Genomic DNA, 25930 nt, shown 5'->3' on the forward strand with positions numbered 1-25930 from the left:
AGGGTGAGCTTGGGGTTTTATTTCCAGCTTTTATTAGTTTAGGCACCCAGCTAGGACACGTCGACTCCCTGCCCGGCTCCCGAGGACTCTCTTGCCCACCATCGCCAGGATGTCCGGGAGCCCACACAGGACCGTCGTAGTCATCCGGCATACAGCAGCCTTCAGGTGGACCCACCAGGAGGAACCGGAGAGTTTCCCGGAGAGACTGGCCTTCATCCGGGAGGTGCTCTTCGGCCTCCTGGGACTCACTATGGAAGACATCATCTGTGTGCAGCGCAACCAGTCTTCAGCCTTCTTTTATGTGACTTGCACCACGGAAGAAGGCTACAAGAAGATGTTGGCTGCATGCAGCTGCTTGGAGAAAGAGCTTCGCCGGATGCACTACGACGTGGAGCCACTGTGGAAGCTGGATCGGAGAGTGATCACCGTCCACGTCCTGGACCCCTTCGTTCCAGCTGAAGCGGTGGCGGCCTTCCTGGGCAGGTTTGTCGACGTGGTCCCTGGGCACAGGGACGTGAGAGACCAGCTGGGTGTCTGGACTGGGCGCAGGCAGTTCCGGGTGTGCCTGCGCCCCGACGCTAGCTCCCCTGACGGGTATAGCCACCCACCTGCTTATTTTATTATAGGTCGTTGCAAGGGCTACCTTTTTTACTCCGGGCAACCCTCCTCCTGCCGCTTGTGCCACGGCCTGGGCCATACCGCGGACTCCTGTACCACCATGAAGTGCTGGAGATGCCTGGACGTCGGTCACCTGGCGAAGGACTGCAAGGGCCCCCTCCGGTGTAACCTGTGCAGAGGTGAGGACCATCTGGCTCGGAGCTGCCCTCAGCGCAAACCGTCCTGGGCCGACGCCGTCGCTCGGGGTTCGGCTGTGGACGGGGCCCGACAGCAGGCACTGCCGGGCTGCGCTGAGATGCACGGGGGAGCCGAGAGGGGAGCTGAGAACACCGAGGATCAGCCCTTCGCCAGTGCCGATGGGGAGTCCACGGCCTCCAGTGCTTCTGTGGAGTCCCCAGGTAAGGGTCCATTGGCCGTGGCTGAAAAGCGCGCAACCTCTCCCTCCAGGTTTGTCCAAAGCAGGAGGAGGAAGAAGGCCCGGAGGAACGAGGACACTGTTTTAGGCCGAGAAGCGATCTTCCCCATAGAACAGATAGATTTGCAAAGTGTTTTGGTCTCCCCCCAAGAGAGACGTTTTTATGCAGGGCAGCAGGACTTTGCCAATGAACGCTCCTTTTTAGTTGCTGCTGAGTCGGGGGGAGACCTTAGTTTTAATGGGGATATTATTGATGATGATAATGTTTTACCTTTTTAAAGATTTTAGGATTTCTGCTGCATTTATGGATTTAATACTGTTTTAATGTGTGTTGTAATGTTTTAGTAGTTTTATATTTTAAGATGTGTATGTTATAAGGTGTCTTGTATTATTATGGTAGTAATGTTTTTGTTAATTATAGTGTTGGATTAAGTTTGTGGGTATAAATGGGTTTTGATGTGCTATTTTGATTAGTATTGATGTGGGTTTGTTTTAGTTAGTATGTGGAAAATGTTGGGTTTTTATAGTTTTATGTGTTGTTCTTAGATTGTAAGCAGAAATGTTGAATAAAGATGAATTAAAAAAAAAAAAAAATCTGTTCTTATCAGTTTAATATCTGATACGTCCCCCATGGAGGGGACCACATATTAAACGGATTTTTGGAACAGGGAGCCGGAAGTGGGGCTTGCCCCGTCCGCTCCACGCATCGACCCGGTATTGCAGTGCTTCCGGGAATGGTGCACCTCTACTGCCCCCTGTTGTCGAAAGGCAGAACTGACTGACTGACTGACTGACTGACTGACTGACTGACTGACTGACTGAGTGAGTGAGTGAGTGAGTGAGTGAGTGACTAATAGACTGAGTGCTGTGAGGGGGGGGGCCCTGTCTGTGCGTGGCCCCCGTTTCCCGCCGTTTTTCTTTTTTTTTTTTTTTTTTTTTTTTTTTTTAAAGGAAGGTGACACACTGTTTGTGCGGTGGACAGCTGCGCTGAGGTAAGGCATGATGTCATCTTTGCCTTTTGAATTTCCCCTCATGTTTGTTAAAATGATTGCTGTCTTTTGAGAGGACAGGAGGACAGGGAGGAGTCGGGGCCCCGAGGACGGCGGCTGCGACGCCCCTGGGCATTCTACTCCGAGCGGGGGCGTCACGCAGGCCCGGCTAACGGCGACGGGCTTGGCGGCGGCCCCATATCGACTCGGGTCTCTCTTCATCCCGTATAAATCTTTCGCCTTTTACTAAAGATTTCCGTGGAGAGGGATAGCGATGAGTTCATGGTATTTTTGGAGGCTCTGCCCAAGCAGAGCTGCACTGCTGCTGTCAAAGGAAGACTGGGCCCGGCTTAGCGGCTGGCGTTAGGTGCCCGGTGGCGCGGCTGTGGTCTCCCTGGATCACGCGTGGACTCGCCGGGCGACACCTGCCAGAGGGGCTGGTGAGGGCTGAGCCGCGCCAGCTCCGTCGGCATCCCGCATGCCGGCGCCCGGCGGGGCGCAATTTGTGGGTATCGCTTCTCGGCCTTTTGGCTAAGATCAAGTGGATTTTACGCTCTTTTTATCGCTTTTATTGGATTGCGTCGGGTTTTTTAGAGGAAGGCACGGCAAACCTAATGCGTGTCCAGTAGGTGGCTTGACCGCCGCTGCCACGGGGCGACCCGTGCCTTCCTTTTAGCCTTTTATCCCTGCTTTTATTTTCGTTTTTATTAGGCTGGGGATCCCGCAGTGGCTGGTGGCTTGTCCGCCGCCCTGCCGGGGGAACTGGTGTTTTTATTTCTTAGTTGTTTTTAATAGTTTAGCATTCCTCGGCTCATCCCGGATTGGCGGACGGCAGCAGGACCACGGCGGACGTCGGGACCACGGCGGCAGGAGGACTCTGCTCCAGGAACGACGTCGGTGGACCATCCCGGATGTCGACGGCCGGCGGAGCTACGAGGAAGCCCTTCAGCGGGCCGTGGCTGGTAGCAGGCGGTGGCCTGCGTAATACCACCCGGTTCTGCTGGAGGGCCGAAGGGGAGGTAGGCACCTTCCCCGACCGCCTGGCCTTCATCCGGGAGGTGGCCTTCGGGGAGCTGGGCCTCCGCATGGAGGACATCCTCTGTGTTCAGCGGAATGGGCCCTTCCAGTTCTTCGAGGTCACCCTGTCCACCGACGAGAGCTACACCAAGGTCCTGGAGCGGAGCAAGGAGAGGGCCCAGCACCCTCTCCTGGGAAGGTATACTATCGAGCCGCTGTGGTGGCCCGACAAGCGGGTAATTACTGTGCATTGCTTTAACCCGCATGTGACCGCCGAGGCCGTCCGCCAGTTCCTCAATAAGTATGTGGACCTCCTTCCTGGCCACAAGGACATCCGGGATGAGCTGGGGATCTGGACTGGTCGACGCCAGTTCCAGGCCCGCCTGCGCCCGGACGCTAATGGGGCGGGCGGTTTTAGCCATCCCCCAGCCTATTTTAATCTGCAGGGCAATAAGGCATACTTGTTTTACTCTGGACAGCCTCCCTTCTGCCGACAGTGCCACAGCTTTGGACACACTCTGGAGGGATGCGCCAACCTGCGCTGCCGTAACTGCCTGGAGTCGGGGCACATGGCCAGGGACTGCAAGGGCCCCCGTCGCTGCATCTATTGCAACGGCGAGGACCATCTGGCTCGTTCCTGCCCGAAGAAGAAAACGACGTATGCTGACGCTCTGTCAGGCAATGGAGCCGTCGGCAAGGAGAGTGGTGGGGGAGCGCAAGCCCCCACGTCAGGGCAGGAACAGCCGGCGACGGGGGCAGGAGGAGAAGCCCTGGCCGAGGTGGAGGAGGCCCCAGCGACAGCAATGCAGGAGGGGTCTCCAGTCCTGGCTCCAGGTGTCAGCAGCAGGAGGAGAAAGAGCGGCGCATCCCCCCGGAGGAGGAAGAAGAGCAGAAGGGAGGCACAACCCGACGCTTCCAGCCCTCCGGCTGCCACCTTGCCAGCAGTGGCGGCCGGGGACCAAGGCCGAGAGAGTCCCCCCTCCCCGACGTTGGGGGCCCCCCATCCGGTGTGGGACCTGGGACAGTCCCCTGCGCCCCCCCAGGAGTACAGTAGTGGGCAGGACAAAGCCAATGAACAGGAGTACCTGGGGGGGCTGGAACTGGGGGGCCTTTTGGGTTTGACTGAGGAGGGGGGGCAGTAATGCGGTATTGTTTTTAATGGCTGGCTTTTATCATTTTAGTGTGTTGTTTTTAATTGTATTTTACTATTTTAACATTTCATGGCCAATTTTAATATTGTCACCTTGAATGTCAGGGGTTTGAGGAACGTTTTAAAACGCACATCTGTTTTTAATCAGCTGGCATCTTCTCCCTTCAGCATTTGTTTTCTGCAGGAAGTCCACCTCCGGGACCAGCGGGACGAGGCTCTCTTTTCACGACAATGGAAGAGGGGTAGATCCTACTGGAGCGTAGGTGGTGTCCACTCCTCAGGCGTCGGGATCCTTTTTGGCGACCGCGCCTTTGAAGAAGTAAGATCGTTTACCGTTCTTCAAGGCAGGGTTTTGGGAGTGGATGCCACATGGAGGGGACAGCGCCTCCGGGCCATATGTGTCTACGCTCCAGTGGAGGCCTCGTCCCGTATAACTCTCTTTGAAGAGTTGTCCCCGTTCTGTGTCACAGATCGACACTTGATTTTAGGAGGGGACTTTAACATCTCGTTGGAGGGTAGACAGGATGTCAGCTCAGGGCATTTTCGCCATTTTATTCGTTCCTTTAAACTTGTTGATGGTTTTAAGACATGCAACCCCAGCATGCCGGGCTTCACCTGGCATAATAGTCGCGGAGCCAGCAGTCGCATCGACTACATTTTAGCCTCACCCCCCGTTGTTTTTAAAAAGGTGTCCCTCTCCCCACAGTGGCCCACTGACCACTTGGCAGTGGAGGCCACTGTTTCCATAGACGCCCCTGAATATGGGGGCGGCTATTGGAAAATGAACCTGCAGATCCTGGAGGAGAGCGATTTTAGACACCTTTTTTTAGATCACTTCTCCGAGTGGCAGAAGGACAAGCCTACCTTCCCCTCCGTGGCTGAATGGTGGGAGAGTGTGAAGGATAGGATCCGAACCTTCTCCATGCAGTATAGCAAGCAGCGCAGGATGGAGAAGAAATTCTCCATTCTGCAGCTGGAGAGAAGGTTGCGGGATGAATATGCCGCTCACAACAACGGGGGCGCCATCGATCACGTGCGACTGCTTGACATAAAGGGTGAGCTGAGGCGCCTGCATGAACAGGCTGCCTCGGCCCTAATGCTCCGCGACAAAATGTGCTTGTTGGAAAACAATGAAAAGTGCAATGCCTTGTTTTTCCAGAGAGCCAGGGAAGCCCGGGAGGAGAAGAGCTTTGTCTCTCTCCGTGCCTCAAATCGCAACATGGCAACTACAACATCAGACATGCTGGAGGTTGCCAAATTGTTTTATTGTGATCTTTTTAAGGTTAGGGACACGGACCCGGTTGCAGGGGAGCGGTTCCTAGATAACATCTCACCTTGTCTTCCCAGTGACATTCGGGACGGCTTAGAAGCCCCCATCACCTTGGCCGAGCTGACCGCAGTGCTTGGCAAGATGAACCGCCGCAAGGTACCGGGCCTGGACGGACTCCCGGTGGAATTTTATTCCACCTTTTGGGATGTCCTCGGGCCGGAATTACTGCAGGTTGTAGAGGACGTTCAGCGCCGGGGTTTGCTCACTAGGAGCATGAGGTCAGGGGTTCTTTCCCTGTTGCACAAGAAGGGTGATCGTGCCGACCTTGGCAACTGGAGGCCCCTGACCATGCTTTGTGTAGACACAAAGCTCATTGCAAAGACCCTTACCGAACGCCTGAAGAAGGCCATGGCTCATCTGGTTCACAGCGATCAGACGTGTGGAGTACCGGGTCGATCGGCGACGTGGAACCTCCATCTCATCCGCGACGCCATCGCCTGGGTGGAGGACAGGAACCTCCCTCTCCTGCTGGTCAGCTTGGATCAGGAGAAAGCCTTTGACCGGGTAGATCACCGCTTCCTGTTTCAAGTATTGGGTAAGTTTGGCTTTGGACCCAATTATCTGGGGTGGTTACACACTTTGTATAACGAAGTTGGAAGCCATGTTGTTATCAATGGCTTCCTGAGTGACTTGGTGCCCCAGTTGAGTGGAGTGAGACAGGGATGTCCCCTCTCCCCCCTCCTCTACGCGCTCTATATAGAGCCACTGGCGTGCGCCATTCGCGCCCACCCCGGGGTCGATGGCCTTCTTATCCCAGGAAGTCGGGGGAAAACTGTTAGACTGACCCAGTACGCGGACGACACCACCCTTTTCGTCTGCTCGGATCAGTCTCTCGGTCATGCCATGAGCCTCGTTCATGCATTTGGTAGGGCCTCCGGCGCGACGCTCAACCTCAGTAAGTCGGTGGCCAAGTATTTCGGCAGCTGGAAGGCGAGGGAGGACGTCGCAGGTGGTCTCACCCTCTGTGACGGACCTCTCAAAGTGTTGGGGGTCAACTTCCTTTCGGATGGTGCCGCCCGTTTGAACTGGGAGGAGCGGTTGGCGATCGCCAGGCGGAAGATCGGACTGTGGAAGTCCAGGTCCCTGTCCTTCCAAGGTAAGGTCTTGGCCTTAAAAGTGGATATTCTTCCCACCCTGCTCTACCTTGCACATGTGTACCCTTTGCCCCGCTTCATGCGCAGAGGCCTGACGAGAGACGTTTTCAACCTCGTCTGGGGGGGCAGGTATGAGTACGTGCGTAGGGAAGTGATGTATCTCGGAAAGGACAGTGGGGGGAGGGATGTTATTGACTTTCCTCTCAAGCTTGACTGCCTGTTCTTCTCGCAGCTCTGCACGCGCCTGGCAGCTCCCCTTGAGCACCCCCATCAGCACTTTGTGCGTCTGTGGCTGGCTCTCCCCATGAGACGTCTGGTGGCGTCGTGGACCAACCTCGGCCCCAAGGCTGAGACCCTGCCGGCCCACTACAGCCATGCTGTCAAGTGGAGTAAGTCTTTTCCGGCAGGTGTCAAGACAGAGGCCTTGACCAAGCATAGAGCGCTTTACAGGGCTTTGCTTGGTCATAGGGATACTCGGGCCATGTTGGGCCTGGAGGAAGGCACATGGGCGAGAATCCAGCCTAAGGGTTTGGATCACAGGCTGCAGGACCTGAACTGGCAGTGCCTTCATGGTAAGCTGCCAGTCAGGGACGTCTTACATAGGCATAAGCTGACCAGACACCCCCGCTGCCCCAGGCCCGAGTGCAGTGAGGATGAGACCATCAGGCACGTGTTTTGGGACTGTGGGCATGCACAGAGAGTTTGGGGGTTGGTAGCGGGCCTGTGTGGACGTGTGGACCCGCAGCCCGGTCTGACCTACGACAAGGTGTTGAAGGGGTGGGACCCCAAGCTCCATAACCCCTTCGGCCCCTGGATGTGGCTGCTGGTCAGCATTACCAAGCGAGAGCTGTGGAATGCCAGGACCGCGCTCATCCGTAGAGGGGTTCATCTGGAGGCACAAGGGGTATTCCGTAAAATCCGGGCCGACTTGGGTTTCAGGATGGAGACTGACGTCATCCAGCGGGGCTATCACGAGGCCAAGGAGAGGTGGAAGGGCCTCCTTTGGCTTTAGCTCCGTGTCGTTTAGGTGGTGACGCTCCATTCTACAGGGTTTGATGTGACACACCTTTCTGAAGCACACTGGAGATACTTCGGGTTTTAGGTAAGTGTGCTTTGTTTTTTGTGCGTGTGTTTTATTCAAAATGGTTTTATCTAACAGCATGTGCATAATTAATTGAGCACGGGTTTTGGTTGGTCATTTTTAGCACCTATTTATTAATATTAACAATAACTGTATTTATTAAGATTTTACTATGGTTTGTTGTGCTGCCTTTTAAATGATTGACCGTGTTTTATTCCCGAGGTGCTGATTTTACGTGTGTGGAAATGTATGACCCTGTCCCAACCTGACCCTGGTGTAAAGGTTGGAGGTCGCCGGGTGTGTTCCTCTTTTAAAGGTTTTAGTTTTTAAAAGCCGGCATTTGAGGTGACATTTTATTTGTGTAAATGGCCATTTAACTGTAATTGTGTTTTAATTGATAGTGTATTGGTATTTATTGGTGGTTTTATAGTTTTTTCTTGTCTTTTTGCAGTTCTGGAGATGTTTTGTTTAATAATGTTTTAATAATGTTGTATGGCATATATAAGTAGCACTGTGGGTCGAGAATATTTTAGCCTTTTATAAAGTATTTATGGACATGTATTTATGTAAATTTGTGAACTTAAAAGGCTGTTTTATTATGTTTTGATGACAGTGCTAATTGATGTATGTATATGCTTGGTGTATTTGTGTGGTTTTAATTGTTGTACAGAACTGTTTAATAAAGTATTGGAAAAAAAAAAAAAAATCTGTTCTTATCAGTTTAATATCTGATACGTCCCCCATGGAGGGGACCACATATTAAACGGATTTTTGGAACAGGGAGCCGGAAGTGGGGCTTGCCCCGTCCGCTCCACGCATCGACCCGGTATTGCAGTGCTTCCGGGAATGGTGCACCTCTACTGCCCCCTGTTGTCGAAAGGCAGAACTGACTGACTGACTGACTGACTGACTGACTGACTGACTGACTGACTGACTGAGTGAGTGAGTGAGTGAGTGAGTGAGTGACTAATAGACTGAGTGCTGTGAGGGGGGGGGCCCTGTCTGTGCGTGGCCCCCGTTTCCCGCCGTTTTTCTTTTTTTTTTTTTTTTTTTTTTTTTTTTTTTTTAAAGGAAGGTGACACACTGTTTGTGCGGTGGACAGCTGCGCTGAGGTAAGGCATGATGTCATCTTTGCCTTTTGAATTTCCCCTCATGTTTGTTAAAATGATTGCTGTCTTTTGAGAGGACAGGAGGACAGGGAGGAGTCGGGGCCCCGAGGACGGCGGCTGCGACGCCCCTGGGCATTCTACTCCGAGCGGGGGCGTCACGCAGGCCCGGCTAACGGCGACGGGCTTGGCGGCGGCCCCATATCGACTCGGGTCTCTCTTCATCCCGTATAAATCTTTCGCCTTTTACTAAAGATTTCCGTGGAGAGGGATAGCGATGAGTTCATGGTATTTTTGGAGGCTCTGCCCAAGCAGAGCTGCACTGCTGCTGTCAAAGGAAGACTGGGCCCGGCTTAGCGGCTGGCGTTAGGTGCCCGGTGGCGCGGCTGTGGTCTCCCTGGATCACGCGTGGACTCGCCGGGCGACACCTGCCAGAGGGGCTGGTGAGGGCTGAGCCGCGCCAGCTCCGTCGGCATCCCGCATGCCGGCGCCCGGCGGGGCGCAATTTGTGGGTATCGCTTCTCGGCCTTTTGGCTAAGATCAAGTGTAGTATCTGTTCTTATCAGTTTAATATCTGATACGTCCCCCATGGAGGGGACCACATATTAAACGGATTTTTGGAACAGGGAGCCGGAAGTGGGGCTTGCCCCGTCCGCTCCACGCATCGACCCGGTATTGCAGTGCTTCCGGGAATGGTGCACCTCTACTGCCCCCTGTTGTCGAAAGGCAGAACTGACTGACTGACTGACTGAGTGAGTGAGTGAGTGAGTGAGTGACTAATAGACTGAGTGCTGTGAGGGGGGGGGCCCTGTCTGTGCGTGGCCCCCGTTTCCCGCCGTTTTTCTTTTTTTTTTTTTTTTTTTTTTTTTTTTTAAAGGAAGGTGACACACTGTTTGTGCGGTGGACAGCTGCGCTGAGGTAAGGCATGATGTCATCTTTGCCTTTTGAATTTCCCCTCATGTTTGTTAAAATGATTGCTGTCTTTTGAGAGGACAGGAGGACAGGGAGGAGTCGGGGCCCCGAGGACGGCGGCTGCGACGCCCCTGGGCATTCTACTCCGAGCGGGGGCGTCACGCAGGCCCGGCTAACGGCGACGGGCTTGGCGGCGGCCCCATATCGACTCGGGTCTCTCTTCATCCCGTATAAATCTTTCGCCTTTTACTAAAGATTTCCGTGGAGAGGGATAGCGATGAGTTCATGGTATTTTTGGAGGCTCTGCCCAAGCAGAGCTGCACTGCTGCTGTCAAAGGAAGACTGGGCCCGGCTTAGCGGCTGGCGTTAGGTGCCCGGTGGCGCGGCTGTGGTCTCCCTGGATCACGCGTGGACTCGCCGGGCGACACCTGCCAGAGGGGCTGGTGAGGGCTGAGCCGCGCCAGCTCCGTCGGCATCCCGCATGCCGGCGCCCGGCGGGGCGCAATTTGTGGGTATCGCTTCTCGGCCTTTTGGCTAAGATCAAGTGTAGTATCTGTTCTTATCAGTTTAATATCTGATACGTCCCCCATGGAGGGGACCACATATTAAACGGATTTTTGGAACAGGGAGCCGGAAGTGGGGCTTGCCCCGTCCGCTCCACGCATCGACCCGGTATTGCAGTGCTTCCGGGAATGGTGCACCTCTACTGCCCCCTGTTGTCGAAAGGCAGAACTGACTGACTGACTGACTGACTGACTGACTGACTGACTGACTGACTGACTGAGTGAGTGAGTGAGTGAGTGAGTGAGTGACTAATAGACTGAGTGCTGTGAGGGGGGGGGCCCTGTCTGTGCGTGGCCCCCGTTTCCCGCCGTTTTTCTTTTTTTTTTTTTTTTTTTTTTTTTTTTTTTTTAAAGGAAGGTGACACACTGTTTGTGCGGTGGACAGCTGCGCTGAGGTAAGGCATGATGTCATCTTTGCCTTTTGAATTTCCCCTCATGTTTGTTAAAATGATTGCTGTCTTTTGAGAGGACAGGAGGACAGGGAGGAGTCGGGGCCCCGAGGACGGCGGCTGCGACGCCCCTGGGCATTCTACTCCGAGCGGGGGCGTCACGCAGGCCCGGCTAACGGCGACGGGCTTGGCGGCGGCCCCATATCGACTCGGGTCTCTCTTCATCCCGTATAAATCTTTCGCCTTTTACTAAAGATTTCCGTGGAGAGGGATAGCGATGAGTTCATGGTATTTTTGGAGGCTCTGCCCAAGCAGAGCTGCACTGCTGCTGTCAAAGGAAGACTGGGCCCGGCTTAGCGGCTGGCGTTAGGTGCCCGGTGGCGCGGCTGTGGTCTCCCTGGATCACGCGTGGACTCGCCGGGCGACACCTGCCAGAGGGGCTGGTGAGGGCTGAGCCGCGCCAGCTCCGTCGGCATCCCGCATGCCGGCGCCCGGCGGGGCGCAATTTGTGGGTATCGCTTCTCGGCCTTTTGGCTAAGATCAAGTGTAGTATCTGTTCTTATCAGTTTAATATCTGATACGTCCCCCATGGAGGGGACCACATATTAAACGGATTTTTGGAACAGGGAGCCGGAAGTGGGGCTTGCCCCGTCCGCTCCACGCATCGACCCGGTATTGCAGTGCTTCCGGGAATGGTGCACCTCTACTGCCCCCTGTTGTCGAAAGGCAGAACTGACTGACTGACTGACTGACTGACTGACTGACTGACTGACTGACTGAGTGAGTGAGTGAGTGAGTGAGTGAGTGACTAATAGACTGAGTGCTGTGAGGGGGGGGGCCCTGTCTGTGCGTGGCCCCCGTTTCCCGCCGTTTTTCTTTTTTTTTTTTTTTTTTTTTTTTTTTTTAAAGGAAGGTGACACACTGTTTGTGCGGTGGACAGCTGCGCTGAGGTAAGGCATGATGTCATCTTTGCCTTTTGAATTTCCCCTCATGTTTGTTAAAATGATTGCTGTCTTTTGAGAGGACAGGAGGACAGGGAGGAGTCGGGGCCCCGAGGACGGCGGCTGCGACGCCCCTGGGCATTCTACTCCGAGCGGGGGCGTCACGCAGGCCCGGCTAACGGCGACGGGCTTGGCGGCGGCCCCATATCGACTCGGGTCTCTCTTCATCCCGTATAAATCTTTCGCCTTTTACTAAAGATTTCCGTGGAGAGGGATAGCGATGAGTTCATGGTATTTTTGGAGGCTCTGCCCAAGCAGAGCTGCACTGCTGCTGTCAAAGGAAGACTGGGCCCGGCTTAGCGGCTGGCGTTAGGTGCCCGGTGGCGCGGCTGTGGTCTCCCTGGATCACGCGTGGACTCGCCGGGCGACACCTGCCAGAGGGGCTGGTGAGGGCTGAGCCGCGCCAGCTCCGTCGGCATCCCGCATGCCGGCGCCCGGCGGGGCGCAATTTGTGGGTATCGCTTCTCGGCCTTTTGGCTAAGATCAAGTGTAGTATCTGTTCTTATCAGTTTAATATCTGATACGTCCCCCATGGAGGGGACCACATATTAAACGGATTTTTGGAACAGGGAGCCGGAAGTGGGGCTTGCCCCGTCCGCTCCACGCATCGACCCGGTATTGCAGTGCTTCCGGGAATGGTGCACCTCTACTGCCCCCTGTTGTCGAAAGGCAGAACTGACTGACTGACTGACTGACTGACTGAGTGAGTGAGTGAGTGAGTGAGTGAGTGAGTGAGTGACTAATAGACTGAGTGCTGTGAGGGGGGGGGCCCTGTCTGTGCGTGGCCCCCGTTTCCCGCCGTTTTTCTTTTTTTTTTTTTTTTTTAAAGGAAGGTGACACACTGTTTGTGCGGTGGACAGCTGCGCTGAGGTAAGGCATGATGTCATCTTTGCCTTTTGAATTTCCCCTCATGTTTGTTAAAATGATTGCTGTCTTTTGAGAGGACAGGAGGACAGGGAGGAGTCGGGGCCCCGAGGACGGCGGCTGCGACGCCCCTGGGCATTCTACTCCGAGCGGGGGCGTCACGCAGGCCCGGCTAACGGCGACGGGCTTGGCGGCGGCCCCATATCGACTCGGGTCTCTCTTCATCCCGTATAAATCTTTCGCCTTTTACTAAAGATTTCCGTGGAGAGGGATAGCGATGAGTTCATGGTATTTTTGGAGGCTCTGCCCAAGCAGAGCTGCACTGCTGCTGTCAAAGGAAGACTGGGCCCGGCTTAGCGGCTGGCGTTAGGTGCCCGGTGGCGCGGCTGTGGTCTCCCTGGATCACGCGTGGACTCGCCGGGCGACACCTGCCAGAGGGGCTGGTGAGGGCTGAGCCGCGCCAGCTCCGTCGGCATCCCGCATGCCGGCGCCCGGCGGGGCGCAATTTGTGGGTATCGCTTCTCGGCCTTTTGGCTAAGATCAAGTGTAGTATCTGTTCTTATCAGTTTAATATCTGATACGTCCCCCATGGAGGGGACCACATATTAAACGGATTTTTGGAACAGGGAGCCGGAAGTGGGGCTTGCCCCGTCCGCTCCACGCATCGACCCGGTATTGCAGTGCTTCCGGGAATGGTGCACCTCTACTGCCCCCTGTTGTCGAAAGGCAGAACTGACTGACTGACTGACTGACTGACTGACTGACTGACTGACTGACTGACTGAGTGAGTGAGTGAGTGAGTGAGTGAGTGACTAATAGACTGAGTGCTGTGAGGGGGGGGGCCCTGTCTGTGCGTGGCCCCCGTTTCCCGCCGTTTTTCTTTTTTTTTTTTTTTTTTTTTTTTTTTTTTTTTAAAGGAAGGTGACACACTGTTTGTGCGGTGGACAGCTGCGCTGAGGTAAGGCATGATGTCATCTTTGCCTTTTGAATTTCCCCTCATGTTTGTTAAAATGATTGCTGTCTTTTGAGAGGACAGGAGGACAGGGAGGAGTCGGGGCCCCGAGGACGGCGGCTGCGACGCCCCTGGGCATTCTACTCCGAGCGGGGGCGTCACGCAGGCCCGGCTAACGGCGACGGGCTTGGCGGCGGCCCCATATCGACTCGGGTCTCTCTTCATCCCGTATAAATCTTTCGCCTTTTACTAAAGATTTCCGTGGAGAGGGATAGCGATGAGTTCATGGTATTTTTGGAGGCTCTGCCCAAGCAGAGCTGCACTGCTGCTGTCAAAGGAAGACTGGGCCCGGCTTAGCGGCTGGCGTTAGGTGCCCGGTGGCGCGGCTGTGGTCTCCCTGGATCACGCGTGGACTCGCCGGGCGACACCTGCCAGAGGGGCTGGTGAGGGCTGAGCCGCGCCAGCTCCGTCGGCATCCCGCATGCCGGCGCCCGGCGGGGCGCAATTTGTGGGTATCGCTTCTCGGCCTTTTGGCTAAGATCAAGTGTAGTATCTGTTCTTATCAGTTTAATATCTGATACGTCCCCCATGGAGGGGACCACATATTAAACGGATTTTTGGAACAGGGAGCCGGAAGTGGGGCTTGCCCCGTCCGCTCCACGCATCGACCCGGTATTGCAGTGCTTCCGGGAATGGTGCACCTCTACTGCCCCCTGTTGTCGAAAGGCAGAACTGACTGACTGACTGACTGACTGACTGACTGACTGACTGACTGACTGAGTGAGTGAGTGAGTGAGTGAGTGAGTGACTAATAGACTGAGTGCTGTGAGGGGGGGGGCCCTGTCTGTGCGTGGCCCCCGTTTCCCGCCGTTTTTCTTTTTTTTTTTTTTTTTTTTTTTTTTTTTAAAGGAAGGTGACACACTGTTTGTGCGGTGGACAGCTGCGCTGAGGTAAGGCATGATGTCATCTTTGCCTTTTGAATTTCCCCTCATGTTTGTTAAAATGATTGCTGTCTTTTGAGAGGACAGGAGGACAGGGAGGAGTCGGGGCCCCGAGGACGGCGGCTGCGACGCCCCTGGGCATTCTACTCCGAGCGGGGGCGTCACGCAGGCCCGGCTAACGGCGACGGGCTTGGCGGCGGCCCCATATCGACTCGGGTCTCTCTTCATCCCGTATAAATCTTTCGCCTTTTACTAAAGATTTCCGTGGAGAGGGATAGCGATGAGTTCATGGTATTTTTGGAGGCTCTGCCCAAGCAGAGCTGCACTGCTGCTGTCAAAGGAAGACTGGGCCCGGCTTAGCGGCTGGCGTTAGGTGCCCGGTGGCGCGGCTGTGGTCTCCCTGGATCACGCGTGGACTCGCCGGGCGACACCTGCCAGAGGGGCTGGTGAGGGCTGAGCCGCGCCAGCTCCGTCGGCATCCCGCATGCCGGCGCCCGGCGGGGCGCAATTTGTGGGTATCGCTTCTCGGCCTTTTGGCTAAGATCAAGTGTAGTATCTGTTCTTATCAGTTTAATATCTGATACGTCCCCCATGGAGGGGACCACATATTAAACGGATTTTTGGAACAGGGAGCCGGAAGTGGGGCTTGCCCCGTCCGCTCCACGCATCGACCCGGTATTGCAGTGCTTCCGGGAATGGTGCACCTCTACTGCCCCCTGTTGTCGAAAGGCAGAACTGACTGACTGACTGACTGACTGACTGACTGAGTGAGTGAGTGAGTGAGTGAGTGAGTGACTAATAGACTGAGTGCTGTGAGGGGGGGGGCCCTGTCTGTGCGTGGCCCCCGTTTCCCGCCGTTTTTCTTTTTTTTTTTTTTTTTTTTTTTTTTTTTAAAGGAAGGTGACACACTGTTTGTGCGGTGGACAGCTGCGCTGAGGTAAGGCATGATGTCATCTTTGCCTTTTGAATTTCCCCTCATGTTTGTTAAAATGATTGCTGTCTTTTGAGAGGACAGGAGGACAGGGAGGAGTCGGGGCCCCGAGGACGGCGGCTGCGACGCCCCTGGGCATTCTACTCCGAGCGGGGGCGTCACGCAGGCCCGGCTAACGGCGACGGGCTTGGCGGCGGCCCCATATCGACTCGGGTCTCTCTTCATCCCGTATAAATCTTTCGCCTTTTACTAAAGATTTCCGTGGAGAGGGATAGCGATGAGTTCATGGTATTTTTGGAGGCTCTGCCCAAGCAGAGCTGCACTGCTGCTGTCAAAGGAAGACTGGGCCCGGCTTAGCGGCTGGCGTTAGGTGCCCGGTGGCGCGGCTGTGGTCTCCCTGGATCACGCGTGGACTCGCCGGGCGACACCTGCCAGAGGGGCTGGTGAGGGCTGAGCCGCGCCAGCTCCGTCGGCATCCCGCATGCCGGCGCCCGGCGGGGCGCAATTTGTGGGTATCGCTTCTCGGCCTTTTGGCTAAGATCAAGTGTAGTATCTGTTCTTATCAGTTTAATATCTGATACGTCCCCCATGGAGGGGACCACATATTAAACGGATTTTTGGAACAGGGAGCCGGAAGTGGGGCTTGCCCCGTCCGCTCCACGCATCGACCCGGTATTGCAGTGCTTCCGGGAATGGTGCACCTCTACTGCCCCCTGTTGTCGAAAGGCAGAACTGACTGACTGACTGACTGACTGACTGACTGACTGACTGACTGACTGACTGAGTGAGTGAGTGAGTGAGTGAGTGAGTGACTAATAGACTGAGTGCTGTGAGGGGGGGGGCCCTGTCTGTGCGTGGCCCCCGTTTCCCGCCGTTTTTCTTTTTTTTTTTTTTTTTTTTTTTTTTTTTTTTTAAAGGAAGGTGACACACTGTTTGTGCGGTGGACAGCTGCGCTGAGGTAAGGCATGATGTCATCTTTGCCTTTTGAATTTCCCCTCATGTTTGTTAAAATGATTGCTGTCTTTTGAGAGGACAGGAGGACAGGGAGGAGTCGGGGCCCCGAGGACGGCGGCTGCGACGCCCCTGGGCATTCTACTCCGAGCGGGGGCGTCACGCAGGCCCGGCTAACGGCGACGGGCTTGGCGGCGGCCCCATATCGACTCGGGTCTCTCTTCATCCCGTATAAATCTTTCGCCTTTTACTAAAGATTTCCGTGGAGAGGGATAGCGATGAGTTCATGGTATTTTTGGAGGCTCTGCCCAAGCAGAGCTGCACTGCTGCTGTCAAAGGAAGACTGGGCCCGGCTTAGCGGCTGGCGTTAGGTGCCCGGTGGCGCGGCTGTGGTCTCCCTGGATCACGCGTGGACTCGCCGGGCGACACCTGCCAGAGGGGCTGGTGAGGGCTGAGCCGCGCCAGCTCCGTCGGCATCCCGCATGCCGGCGCCCGGCGGGGCGCAATTTGTGGGTATCGCTTCTCGGCCTTTTGGCTAAGATCAAGTGTAGTATCTGTTCTTATCAGTTTAATATCTGATACGTCCCCCATGGAGGGGACCACATATTAAACGGATTTTTGGAACAGGGAGCCGGAAGTGGGGCTTGCCCCGTCCGCTCCACGCATCGACCCGGTATTGCAGTGCTTCCGGGAATGGTGCACCTCTACTGCCCCCTGTTGTCGAAAGGCAGAACTGACTGACTGACTGACTGACTGACTGACTGACTGACTGACTGACTGAGTGAGTGAGTGAGTGAGTGAGTGAGTGACTAATAGACTGAGTGCTGTGAGGGGGGGGGCCCTGTCTGTGCGTGGCCCCCGTTTCCCGCCGTTTTTCTTTTTTTTTTTTTTTTTTTTTTTTTTTTTAAAGGAAGGTGACACACTGTTTGTGCGGTGGACAGCTGCGCTGAGGTAAGGCATGATGTCATCTTTGCCTTTTGAATTTCCCCTCATGTTTGTTAAAATGATTGCTGTCTTTTGAGAGGACAGGAGGACAGGGAGGAGTCGGGGCCCCGAGGACGGCGGCTGCGACGCCCCTGGGCATTCTACTCCGAGCGGGGGCGTCACGCAGGCCCGGCTAACGGCGACGGGCTTGGCGGCGGCCCCATATCGACTCGGGTCTCTCTTCATCCCGTATAAATCTTTCGCCTTTTACTAAAGATTTCCGTGGAGAGGGATAGCGATGAGTTCATGGTATTTTTGGAGGCTCTGCCCAAGCAGAGCTGCACTGCTGCTGTCAAAGGAAGACTGGGCCCGGCTTAGCGGCTGGCGTTAGGTGCCCGGTGGCGCGGCTGTGGTCTCCCTGGATCACGCGTGGACTCGCCGGGCGACACCTGCCAGAGGGGCTGGTGAGGGCTGAGCCGCGCCAGCTCCGTCGGCATCCCGCATGCCGGCGCCCGGCGGGGCGCAATTTGTGGGTATCGCTTCTCGGCCTTTTGGCTAAGATCAAGTGTAGTATCTGTTCTTATCAGTTTAATATCTGATACGTCCCCCATGGAGGGGACCACATATTAAACGGATTTTTGGAACAGGGAGCCGGAAGTGGGGCTTGCCCCGTCCGCTCCACGCATCGACCCGGTATTGCAGTGCTTCCGGGAATGGTGCACCTCTACTGCCCCCTGTTGTCGAAAGGCAGAACTGACTGACTGACTGACTGACTGACTGACTGAGTGAGTGAGTGAGTGAGTGAGTGAGTGACTAATAGACTGAGTGCTGTGAGGGGGGGGGCCCTGTCTGTGCGTGGCCCCCGTTTCCCGCCGTTTTTCTTTTTTTTTTTTTTTTTTTTTTTTTTTTTAAAGGAAGGTGACACACTGTTTGTGCGGTGGACAGCTGCGCTGAGGTAAGGCATGATGTCATCTTTGCCTTTTGAATTTCCCCTCATGTTTGTTAAAATGATTGCTGTCTTTTGAGAGGACAGGAGGACAGGGAGGAGTCGGGGCCCCGAGGACGGCGGCTGCGACGCCCCTGGGCATTCTACTCCGAGCGGGGGCGTCACGCAGGCCCGGCTAACGGCGACGGGCTTGGCGGCGGCCCCATATCGACTCGGGTCTCTCTTCATCCCGTATAAATCTTTCGCCTTTTACTAAAGATTTCCGTGGAGAGGGATAGCGATGAGTTCATGGTATTTTTGGAGGCTCTGCCCAAGCAGAGCTGCACTGCTGCTGTCAAAGGAAGACTGGGCCCGGCTTAGCGGCTGGCGTTAGGTGCCCGGTGGCGCGGCTGTGGTCTCCCTGGATCACGCGTGGACTCGCCGGGCGACACCTGCCAGAGGGGCTGGTGAGGGCTGAGCCACGCCAGCTCCGTCGGCATCCCGCATGCCGGCGCCCGGCGGGGCGCAATTTGTGGGTATCGCTTCTCGGCCTTTTGGCTAAGATCAAGTGTAGTATCTGTTCTTATCAGTTTAATATCTGATACGTCCCCCATGGAGGGGACCACATATTAAACGGATTTTTGGAACAGGGAGCCGGAAGTGGGGCTTGCCCCGTCCGCTCCACGCATCGACCCGGTATTGCAGTGCTTCCGGGAATGGTGCACCTCTACTGCCCCCTGTTGTCGAAAGGCAGAACTGACTGACTGACTGACTGACTGACTGACTGACTGACTGACTGACTGACTGACTGAGTGAGTGAGTGAGTGAGTGAGTGAGTGACTAATAGACTGAGTGCTGTGAGGGGGGGGGCCCTGTCTGTGCGTGGCCCCCGTTTCCCGCCGTTTTTCTTTTTTTTTTTTTTTTTTTTTTTTTTTTTTTTAAAGGAAGGTGACACACTGTTTGTGCGGTGGACAGCTGCGCTGAGGTAAGGCATGATGTCATCTTTGCCTTTTGAATTTCCCCTCATGTTTGTTAAAATGATTGCTGTCTTTTGAGAGGACAGGAGGACAGGGAGGAGTCGGGGCCCCGAGGACGGCGGCTGCGACGCCCCTGGGCATTCTACTCCGAGCGGGGGCGTCACGCAGGCCCGGCTAACGGCGACGGGCTTGGCGGCGGCCCCATATCGACTCGGGTCTCTCTTCATCCCGTATAAATCTTTCGCCTTTTACTAAAGATTTCCGTGGAGAGGGATAGCGATGAGTTCATGGTATTTTTGGAGGCTCTGCCCAAGCAGAGCTGCACTGCTGCTGTCAAAGGAAGACTGGGCCCGGCTTAGCGGCTGGCGTTAGGTGCCCGGTGGCGCGGCTGTGGTCTCCCTGGATCACGCGTGGACTCGCCGGGCGACACCTGCCAGAGGGGCTGGTGAGGGCTGAGCCGCGCCAGCTCCGTCGGCATCCCGCATGCCGGCGCCCGGCGGGGCGCAATTTGTGGGTATCGCTTCTCGGCCTTTTGGCTAAGATCAAGTGCTGCTTTTTGGAGGGATTTTTATTGCCAGGTTTTTTAGTGGAGGCAACAGCGAACCTAAAGCGTGACCAGCAGGTGGCTTGACCGCCGCTGCCACGGGGCTAGCTGTTGTCTCCTTTTAGCGCTTTTTTTTATTTTAGGTAGCCCTTGCAAGCCTAACGTGCAGGTTCGGGTGGCTTGACCGCCGTTCCCGCAGGGTGAGCTTGGGGTTTTATTTCCAGCTTTTATTAGTTTAGGCACCCAGCTAGGACACGTCGACTCCCTGCCCGGCTCCCGAGGACTCTCTTGCCCACCATCGCCAGGATGTCCGGGAGCCCACACAGGACCGTCGTAGTCATCCGGCATACAGCAGCCTTCAGGTGGACCCACCAGGAGGAACCGGAGAGTTTCCCGGAGAGACTGGCCTTCATCCGGGAGGTGCTCTTCGGCCTCCTGGGACTCACTATGGAAGACATCATCTGTGTGCAGCGCAACCAGTCTTCAGCCTTCTTTTATGTGACTTGCACCACGGAAGAAGGCTACAAGAAGATGTTGGCTGCATGCAGCTGCTTGGAGAAAGAGCTTCGCCGGATGCACTACGACGTGGAGCCACTGTGGAAGCTGGATCGGAGAGTGATCACCGTCCACGTCCTGGACCCCTTCGTTCCAGCTGAAGCGGTGGCGGCCTTCCTGGGCAGGTTTGTCGACGTCGTCCCTGGGCACAGGGACGTGAGAGACCAGCTGGGTGTCTGGACTGGGCGCAGGCAGTTCCGGGTGTGCCTGCGCCCCGACGCTAGCTCCCCTGACGGGTATAGCCACCCACCTGCTTATTTTATTATAGGTCGTTGCAAGGGCTACCTTTTTTACTCCGGGCAACCCTCCTCCTGCCGCTTGTGCCACGGCCTGGGCCACACCGCGGACTCCTGTACCACCATGAAGTGCTGGAGATGCCTGGACGTCGGTCACCTGGCGAAGGACTGCAAGGGCCCCCTCCGGTGTAACCTGTGCAGAGGTGAGGACCATCTGGCTCGGAGCTGCCCTCAGCGCAAACCGTCCTGGGCCGACGCCGTTGCTCGGGGTTCGGCTGTGGACGGGGCCCGACAGCAGGCACTGCCGGGCTGCGCTGAGATGCACGGGGGAGCCGAGAGGGGAGCTGAGAACACCGAGGATCAGCCCTTCGCCAGTGCCGATGGGGAGTCCACGGCCTCCAGTGCTTCTGTGGAGTCCCCAGGTAAGGGTCCATTGGCCGTGGCTGAAAAGCGCGCAACCTCTCCCTCCAGGTTTGTCCAAAGCAGGAGGAGGAAGAAGGCCCGGAGGAACGAGGACACTGCTTTAGGCCGAGAAGCGATCTTCCCCATAGAACAGATAGATTTGCAAAGTGTTTTGGTCTCCCCCCAAGAGAGACGTTTTTATGCAGGGCAGCAGGACTTTGCCAATGAACGCTCCTTTTTAGTCGCTGCTGAGTCGGGGGGAGACCTTAGTTTTAATGGGGATATTATTGATGATGATAATGTTTTACCTTTTTAAAGATTTTAGGATTTCTGCTGCATTTATGGATTTAATACTGTTTTAATGTGTGTTGTAATGTTTTAGTAGTTTTATATTTTAAGATGTGTATGTTATAAGGTGTCTTGTATTATTATGGTAGTAATGTTTTTGTTAATTATAGTGTTGGATTAAGTTTGTGGGTATAAATGGGTTTTGATGCGCTATTTTGATTAGTATTGATGTGGGTTTGTTTTAGTTAGTATGTGGAAAATGTTGGGTTTTTATAGTTTTATGTGTTGTTCTTAGATTGTAAGCAGAAATGTTGAATAAAGATGAAAAAAAAAAAAAAAAAAAAAAAAAAAAAATCTGTTCTTATCAGTTTAATATCTGATACGTCCCCCATGGAGGGGACCACATATTAAACGGATTTTTGGAACAGGGAGCCGGAAGTGGGGCTTGCCCCGTCCGCTCCACGCATCGACCCGGTATTGCAGTGCTTCCGGGAATGGTGCACCTCTACTGCCCCCTGTTGTCGAAAGGCAGAACTGACTGACTGACTGACTGACTGACTGACTGACTGACTGACTGACTGAGTGAGTGAGTGAGTGAGTGAGTGAGTGACTAATAGACTGAGTGCTGTGAGGGGGGGGGCCCTGTCTGTGCGTGGCCCCCGTTTCCCGCCGTTTTTCTTTTTTTTTTTTTTTTTTTTTTTTTTTTTAAAGGAAGGTGACACACTGTTTGTGCGGTGGACAGCTGCGCTGAGGTAAGGCATGATGTCATCTTTGCCTTTTGAATTTCCCCTCATGTTTGTTAAAATGATTGCTGTCTTTTGAGAGGACAGGAGGACAGGGAGGAGTCGGGGCCCCGAGGACGGCGGCTGCGACGCCCCTGGGCATTCTACTCCGAGCGGGGGCGTCACGCAGGCCCGGCTAACGGCGACGGGCTTGGCGGCGGCCCCATATCGACTCGGGTCTCTCTTCATCCCGTATAAATCTTTCGCCTTTTACTAAAGATTTCCGTGGAGAGGGATAGCGATGAGTTCATGGTATTTTTGGAGGCTCTGCCCAAGCAGAGCTGCACTGCTGCTGTCAAAGGAAGACTGGGCCCGGCTTAGCGGCTGGCGTTAGGTGCCCGGTGGCGCGGCTGTGGTCTCCCTGGATCACGCGTGGACTCGCCGGGCGACACCTGCCAGAGGGGCTGGTGAGGGCTGAGCCGCGCCAGCTCCGTCGGCATCCCGCATGCCGGCGCCCGGCGGGGCGCAATTTGTGGGTATCGCTTCTCGGCCTTTTGGCTAAGATCAAGTGTAGTATCTGTTCTTATCAGTTTAATATCTGATACGTCCCCCATGGAGGGGACCACATATTAAACGGATTTTTGGAACAGGGAGCCGGAAGTGGGGCTTGCCCCGTCCGCTCCACGCATCGACCCGGTATTGCAGTGCTTCCGGGAATGGTGCACCTCTACTGCCCCCTGTTGTCGAAAGGCAGAACTGACTGACTGACTGACTGACTGACTGACTGACTGACTGACTGAGTGAGTGAGTGAGTGAGTGAGTGAGTGACTAATAGACTGAGTGCTGTGAGGGGGGGGGCCCTGTCTGTGCGTGGCCCCCGTTTCCCGCCGTTTTTCTTTTTTTTTTTTTTTTTTTTTTTTTTTTTAAAGGAAGGTGACACACTGTTTGTGCGGTGGACAGCTGCGCTGAGGTAAGGCATGATGTCATCTTTGCCTTTTGAATTTCCCCTCATGTTTGTTAAAATGATTGCTGTCTTTTGAGAGGACAGGAGGACAGGGAGGAGTCGGGGCCCCGAGGACGGCGGCTGCGACGCCCCTGGGCATTCTACTCCGAGCGGGGGCGTCACGCAGGCCCGGCTAACGGCGACGGGCTTGGCGGCGGCCCCATATCGACTCGGGTCTCTCTTCATCCCGTATAAATCTTTCGCCTTTTACTAAAGATTTCCGTGGAGAGGGATAGCGATGAGTTCATGGTATTTTTGGAGGCTCTGCCCAAGCAGAGCTGCACTGCTGCTGTCAAAGGAAGACTGGGCCCGGCTTAGCGGCTGGCGTTAGGTGCCCGGTGGCGCGGCTGTGGTCTCCCTGGATCACGCGTGGACTCGCCGGGCGACACCTGCCAGAGGGGCTGGTGAGGGCTGAGCCGCGCCAGCTCCGTCGGCATCCCGCATGCCGGCGCCCGGCGGGGCGCAATTTGTGGGTATCGCTTCTCGGCCTTTTGGCTAAGATCAAGTGTAGTATCTGTTCTTATCAGTTTAATATCTGATACGTCCCCCATGGAGGGGACCACATATTAAACGGATTTTTGGAACAGGGAGCCGGAAGTGGGGCTTGCCCCGTCCGCTCCACGCATCGACCCGGTATTGCAGTGCTTCCGGGAATGGTGCACCTCTACTGCCCCCTGTTGTCGAAAGGCAGAACTGACTGACTGACTGACTGACTGACTGACTGACTGACTGACTGAGTGAGTGAGTGAGTGAGTGAGTGAGTGACTAATAGACTGAGTGCTGTGAGGGGGGGGGCCCTGTCTGTGCGTGGCCCCCGTTTCCCGCCGTTTTTCTTTTTTTTTTTTTTTTTTTTTTTTTTTTTAAAGGAAGGTGACACACTGTTTGTGCGGTGGACAGCTGCGCTGAGGTAAGGCATGATGTCATCTTTGCCTTTTGAATTTCCCCTCATGTTTGTTAAAATGATTGCTGTCTTTTGAGAGGACAGGAGGACAGGGAGGAGTCGGGGCCCCGAGGACGGCGGCTGCGACGCCCCTGGGCATTCTACTCCGAGCGGGGGCGTCACGCAGGCCCGGCTAACGGCGACGGGCTTGGCGGCGGCCCCATATCGACTCGGGTCTCTCTTCATCCCGTATAAATCTTTCGCCTTTTACTAAAGATTTCCGTGGAGAGGGATAGCGATGAGTTCATGGTATTTTTGGAGGCTCTGCCCAAGCAGAGCTGCACTGCTGCTGTCAAAGGAAGACTGGGCCCGGCTTAGCGGCTGGCGTTAGGTGCCCGGTGGCGCGGCTGTGGTCTCCCTGGATCACGCGTGGACTCGCCGGGCGACACCTGCCAGAGGGGCTGGTGAGGGCTGAGCCGCGCCAGCTCCGTCGGCATCCCGCATGCCGGCGCCCGGCGGGGCGCAATTTGTGGGTATCGCTTCTCGGCCTTTTGGCTAAGATCAAGTGCTGCTTTTTGGAGGGATTTTTATTGCCAGGTTTTTTAGTGGAGGCAACAGCGAACCTAAAGCGTGACCAGCAGGTGGCTTGACCGCCGCTGCCACGGGGCTAGCTGTTGTCTCCTTTTAGCGCTTTTTTTTATTTTGGGTAGCCCTTGCAAGCCTAACGTGCAGGTTCGGGTGGCTTGACCGCCGTTCCCGCAGGGTGAGCTTGGGGTTTTATTTCCAGCTTTTATTAGTTTAGGCACCCAGCTAGGACACGTCGACTCCCTGCCCGGCTCCCGAGGACTCTTTTGCCCACCATCGCCAGGATGTCCGGGAGCCCACACAGGACCGTCGTAGTCATCCGGCATACAGCAGCCTTCAAGTGGACTCACCAGGAGGAACCGGAGAGTTTCCCGGAGAGACTGACCTTCATCCGGGAGGTGCTCTTCGGCCTCCTGGGACTCACTATGGAAGACATCATCTGTGTGCAGCGCAACCAGTCTTCAGCCTTCTTCTATGTGACTTGCACTACGGAAGAGGGCTACAAGAGGATGTTGGCTGCATGCAGCCGCTTGGAGGAAGAGCTTCGCCGGATGTTCTATGACGTGGAGCCACTGTGGAAGCTGGACCGGAGAGTGATCACCGTCCACGTCTTGGACCCCTTCGTTCCAGCTGAAGCGGTGGCTGCCTTCCTGGGCAGGTTTGTCGACGTGGTCCCTGGGCACAGGGACGTGAGAGACCAGCTGGGTGTCTGGACTGGGCGCAGGCAGTTTCGGGTGTGCCTGCGCCCCGACGCTAGCTCCCCTGACGGGTATAGCCACCCACCTGCTTATTTTATTATAGGTCGTTGCAAGGGCTACCTTTTTTACTCCGGGCAACCCTCCTCCTGCCGCTTGTGCCACGGCCTGGGCCACACCGCGGACTCCTGTACCACCATGAAGTGCTGGAGATGCCTGGACGTCGGTCACCTGGCGAAGGACTGCAAGGGCCCCCTCCGGTGTAACCTGTGCAGAGGTGAGGACCATCTGGCTCGGAGCTGCCCTCAGCGCAAACCGTCCTGGGCCGACGCCGTTGCTCGGGGTTCGGCTGTGGACGGGGCCCGACAGCAGGCACTGCCGGGCTGCGCTGAGATGCACGGGGGAGCCGAGAGGGGAGCTGAGAACAGCGAGGAACAGCCCTTCGCCGGTGCCGATGGGGAGTCCACGGCCTCCAGCGCTTCGGTGGAGTCCCCTGGTAAGGGTCAAGTGGCCGTGGCTGAAAAGCGCGCAACCTCTCCCTCCAGGTTTGTCCAATGCAGGAGGAGGAAGAAGGCCCGGAGGAACGAGGACAATGCTTTAGGCCGAGAAGCGATCTTCCCCTTAGAGCAAATGGATTTGCAAAGTGTTTTGGTCTCCCCCCAAGAGAGACGTTTTTATGCAGGGCAGCAGGACTTTGCTAATGAACGCTCTTTTTTAGTTGCTGCCGAGTCGGGGGGGGGCCTTAGTTTTAATGGGGATATTGTTGATGATGATAGTGTTTTACCTTTTTAAACATTTTAGGATTTCTGCTGTATTTATGTATTTAATACTGTTTTAACGTTTGTTGTAATGGTGTTGTAGGTTTGAAGTATTTTAGAAGTTTTATGTAT

The 25930-nt window shown here is 55.3% G+C and overlaps 30 non-coding genes and 2 pseudogenes across 30 annotated transcripts; all 32 read left to right on the top strand.

Moving 5' to 3' along the window:
- The first annotated feature begins 1556 nt into the window (after positions 1-1556).
- Positions 1557-1781, top strand: LOC140584158 (U2 spliceosomal RNA; annotated as a pseudogene).
- Positions 1782-2224: 443 nt separating this feature from the next.
- On the top strand, positions 2225-2338 carry LOC140584867 (U5 spliceosomal RNA). Its single transcript, XR_011986829.1, has one exon. It is a non-coding gene; the product is annotated as a U5 spliceosomal RNA (small nuclear RNA).
- A 6024-nt stretch (positions 2339-8362) lies between these two features.
- On the top strand, positions 8363-8554 carry LOC140584123 (U2 spliceosomal RNA). Its single transcript, XR_011986154.1, has one exon. It is a non-coding gene; the product is annotated as a U2 spliceosomal RNA (small nuclear RNA).
- Positions 8555-9005: 451 nt separating this feature from the next.
- On the top strand, positions 9006-9119 carry LOC140584868 (U5 spliceosomal RNA). The gene has a single exon (XR_011986830.1). It is a non-coding gene; the product is annotated as a U5 spliceosomal RNA (small nuclear RNA).
- Positions 9120-9314: 195 nt separating this feature from the next.
- Positions 9315-9506, top strand: LOC140585360 (U2 spliceosomal RNA). The gene has a single exon (XR_011987320.1). It is a non-coding gene; the product is annotated as a U2 spliceosomal RNA (small nuclear RNA).
- Positions 9507-9917: 411 nt separating this feature from the next.
- Positions 9918-10031, top strand: LOC140584869 (U5 spliceosomal RNA). The gene has a single exon (XR_011986831.1). It is a non-coding gene; the product is annotated as a U5 spliceosomal RNA (small nuclear RNA).
- Positions 10032-10226: 195 nt separating this feature from the next.
- Positions 10227-10418, top strand: LOC140585361 (U2 spliceosomal RNA). The gene has a single exon (XR_011987321.1). It is a non-coding gene; the product is annotated as a U2 spliceosomal RNA (small nuclear RNA).
- A 451-nt stretch (positions 10419-10869) lies between these two features.
- On the top strand, positions 10870-10983 carry LOC140584870 (U5 spliceosomal RNA). The gene has a single exon (XR_011986832.1). It is a non-coding gene; the product is annotated as a U5 spliceosomal RNA (small nuclear RNA).
- Positions 10984-11178: 195 nt separating this feature from the next.
- On the top strand, positions 11179-11370 carry LOC140585362 (U2 spliceosomal RNA). The gene has a single exon (XR_011987322.1). It is a non-coding gene; the product is annotated as a U2 spliceosomal RNA (small nuclear RNA).
- A 443-nt stretch (positions 11371-11813) lies between these two features.
- LOC140584871 (U5 spliceosomal RNA) lies at positions 11814-11927 on the top strand. The gene has a single exon (XR_011986833.1). It is a non-coding gene; the product is annotated as a U5 spliceosomal RNA (small nuclear RNA).
- A 195-nt stretch (positions 11928-12122) lies between these two features.
- Positions 12123-12314, top strand: LOC140585363 (U2 spliceosomal RNA). Its single transcript, XR_011987323.1, has one exon. It is a non-coding gene; the product is annotated as a U2 spliceosomal RNA (small nuclear RNA).
- A 420-nt stretch (positions 12315-12734) lies between these two features.
- Positions 12735-12848, top strand: LOC140584872 (U5 spliceosomal RNA). Its single transcript, XR_011986834.1, has one exon. It is a non-coding gene; the product is annotated as a U5 spliceosomal RNA (small nuclear RNA).
- Positions 12849-13043: 195 nt separating this feature from the next.
- Positions 13044-13235, top strand: LOC140585364 (U2 spliceosomal RNA). The gene has a single exon (XR_011987324.1). It is a non-coding gene; the product is annotated as a U2 spliceosomal RNA (small nuclear RNA).
- Positions 13236-13686: 451 nt separating this feature from the next.
- On the top strand, positions 13687-13800 carry LOC140584874 (U5 spliceosomal RNA). Its single transcript, XR_011986836.1, has one exon. It is a non-coding gene; the product is annotated as a U5 spliceosomal RNA (small nuclear RNA).
- A 195-nt stretch (positions 13801-13995) lies between these two features.
- Positions 13996-14187, top strand: LOC140585365 (U2 spliceosomal RNA). Its single transcript, XR_011987325.1, has one exon. It is a non-coding gene; the product is annotated as a U2 spliceosomal RNA (small nuclear RNA).
- Positions 14188-14630: 443 nt separating this feature from the next.
- LOC140584875 (U5 spliceosomal RNA) lies at positions 14631-14744 on the top strand. The gene has a single exon (XR_011986837.1). It is a non-coding gene; the product is annotated as a U5 spliceosomal RNA (small nuclear RNA).
- A 195-nt stretch (positions 14745-14939) lies between these two features.
- LOC140585366 (U2 spliceosomal RNA) lies at positions 14940-15131 on the top strand. Its single transcript, XR_011987326.1, has one exon. It is a non-coding gene; the product is annotated as a U2 spliceosomal RNA (small nuclear RNA).
- A 427-nt stretch (positions 15132-15558) lies between these two features.
- LOC140584876 (U5 spliceosomal RNA) lies at positions 15559-15672 on the top strand. The gene has a single exon (XR_011986838.1). It is a non-coding gene; the product is annotated as a U5 spliceosomal RNA (small nuclear RNA).
- Positions 15673-15867: 195 nt separating this feature from the next.
- Positions 15868-16059, top strand: LOC140585367 (U2 spliceosomal RNA). Its single transcript, XR_011987327.1, has one exon. It is a non-coding gene; the product is annotated as a U2 spliceosomal RNA (small nuclear RNA).
- Positions 16060-16510: 451 nt separating this feature from the next.
- LOC140584877 (U5 spliceosomal RNA) lies at positions 16511-16624 on the top strand. The gene has a single exon (XR_011986839.1). It is a non-coding gene; the product is annotated as a U5 spliceosomal RNA (small nuclear RNA).
- A 195-nt stretch (positions 16625-16819) lies between these two features.
- Positions 16820-17011, top strand: LOC140585368 (U2 spliceosomal RNA). Its single transcript, XR_011987328.1, has one exon. It is a non-coding gene; the product is annotated as a U2 spliceosomal RNA (small nuclear RNA).
- Positions 17012-17454: 443 nt separating this feature from the next.
- On the top strand, positions 17455-17568 carry LOC140584878 (U5 spliceosomal RNA). The gene has a single exon (XR_011986840.1). It is a non-coding gene; the product is annotated as a U5 spliceosomal RNA (small nuclear RNA).
- Positions 17569-17763: 195 nt separating this feature from the next.
- On the top strand, positions 17764-17955 carry LOC140585370 (U2 spliceosomal RNA). The gene has a single exon (XR_011987330.1). It is a non-coding gene; the product is annotated as a U2 spliceosomal RNA (small nuclear RNA).
- A 427-nt stretch (positions 17956-18382) lies between these two features.
- Positions 18383-18496, top strand: LOC140584880 (U5 spliceosomal RNA). Its single transcript, XR_011986842.1, has one exon. It is a non-coding gene; the product is annotated as a U5 spliceosomal RNA (small nuclear RNA).
- Positions 18497-18691: 195 nt separating this feature from the next.
- Positions 18692-18883, top strand: LOC140585371 (U2 spliceosomal RNA). Its single transcript, XR_011987331.1, has one exon. It is a non-coding gene; the product is annotated as a U2 spliceosomal RNA (small nuclear RNA).
- A 454-nt stretch (positions 18884-19337) lies between these two features.
- Positions 19338-19451, top strand: LOC140584881 (U5 spliceosomal RNA). The gene has a single exon (XR_011986843.1). It is a non-coding gene; the product is annotated as a U5 spliceosomal RNA (small nuclear RNA).
- Positions 19452-21427: 1976 nt separating this feature from the next.
- LOC140584192 (U2 spliceosomal RNA) lies at positions 21428-21663 on the top strand (annotated as a pseudogene).
- A 443-nt stretch (positions 21664-22106) lies between these two features.
- Positions 22107-22220, top strand: LOC140584882 (U5 spliceosomal RNA). The gene has a single exon (XR_011986844.1). It is a non-coding gene; the product is annotated as a U5 spliceosomal RNA (small nuclear RNA).
- A 195-nt stretch (positions 22221-22415) lies between these two features.
- LOC140585372 (U2 spliceosomal RNA) lies at positions 22416-22607 on the top strand. Its single transcript, XR_011987332.1, has one exon. It is a non-coding gene; the product is annotated as a U2 spliceosomal RNA (small nuclear RNA).
- A 439-nt stretch (positions 22608-23046) lies between these two features.
- Positions 23047-23160, top strand: LOC140584883 (U5 spliceosomal RNA). Its single transcript, XR_011986845.1, has one exon. It is a non-coding gene; the product is annotated as a U5 spliceosomal RNA (small nuclear RNA).
- Positions 23161-23355: 195 nt separating this feature from the next.
- On the top strand, positions 23356-23547 carry LOC140585373 (U2 spliceosomal RNA). The gene has a single exon (XR_011987333.1). It is a non-coding gene; the product is annotated as a U2 spliceosomal RNA (small nuclear RNA).
- A 439-nt stretch (positions 23548-23986) lies between these two features.
- LOC140584884 (U5 spliceosomal RNA) lies at positions 23987-24100 on the top strand. Its single transcript, XR_011986846.1, has one exon. It is a non-coding gene; the product is annotated as a U5 spliceosomal RNA (small nuclear RNA).
- The last annotated feature ends 1830 nt before the right edge of the window (positions 24101-25930 follow it).

This window comes from Paramormyrops kingsleyae, unplaced genomic scaffold, assembly GCF_048594095.1.
Source record: "Paramormyrops kingsleyae isolate MSU_618 unplaced genomic scaffold, PKINGS_0.4 ups31, whole genome shotgun sequence".
Taxonomy (NCBI): domain Eukaryota; kingdom Metazoa; phylum Chordata; class Actinopteri; order Osteoglossiformes; family Mormyridae; genus Paramormyrops; species Paramormyrops kingsleyae.